Source organism: Sinocyclocheilus anshuiensis, unplaced genomic scaffold (assembly GCF_001515605.1).
Source record: "Sinocyclocheilus anshuiensis isolate Anshui unplaced genomic scaffold, SAMN03320099.WGS_v1.1 scaffold1950, whole genome shotgun sequence".
Taxonomy (NCBI): Eukaryota; Metazoa; Chordata; class Actinopteri; order Cypriniformes; family Cyprinidae; genus Sinocyclocheilus; species Sinocyclocheilus anshuiensis.
Window position 1 is genome coordinate 275,285 of NW_015544259.1, and position 889 is coordinate 276,173.

At 39.7% G+C, this 889-nt stretch overlaps 1 pseudogene; it reads left to right on the top strand.

The window, feature by feature from the left end:
* The window catches only part of LOC107697994 (acylamino-acid-releasing enzyme-like), a 29,113-nt pseudogene that overhangs the window by 8,425 nt on the left and 19,799 nt on the right, over positions 1-889 (top strand).

Here is an 889-nt window from a genome sequence, read left to right on the forward strand (position 1 = left end):
GATGTGTATCAACTACAAACTGTGTTGATGTGTTTTGTCTCCAAATTAAGTAATTTTTTTGTCCACCACCTGCTAGTTTCTGGGCTTAATAGGGTCATGTTAGCAAAAATGGGAGATTTTGAACATTTCACAGTGCTGTACTTGAGTTTACTAACAGTCAGCATAGTAAATTCCTCTCCAAGGGGCCATTTACAGGACGTTTTCAGCCAAAAACGGGAAACTTTTTATGCGTTTTGCCTGTTCGTTTACACGACAACGGCGTTTTGGGGACTGAAAATATGTTTGAAAACGGGTTTCAAAGTGCAAGTTTTTGAAAACGCCACCGTTATCGTTTCCGTGTAAACACCCAATACGGGAATCTTTGAAAACGGTGACGTCATGCGCGTGCGCAGTATGTGTTAGGTATGTAGACATGCGCAGTACGTGTCGATTTTAAAGGCAAGCGCGAACAAACATACACAACAATGGCGGAGTACATGGTACTGGCCACCGTTATCGTTTCCATGTAAACACCCAATACGGGAATCTTTGAAAATGGTGACGTCATGCGTGTGCGCAGTACGTGTTGATTTTAAAGGCAAGCGTACAAACATACACAACAATGGCGGAGTACATGGTACTGCTGTTGCTGCTCAAGAGTTTCCTAACGCTTCTTCAGCAAAGTGTGGATTTACTTAACCAGTATTACAACCAACAGCAGAGACGCATCATATATAGGGTTGGGTATCATTTTTTTTTTTTTCAATACCGGTGCCAAATCGATACACTGTAAAAAATGATTGTGATTTTAACAGTAAAAGACTGTAAAAAGGCTACAATAAAAACCTGTTAATTGGTTATCAGTAAGTTTCCATACTATATACGGTGAATAACTGTAATTACATTTAAT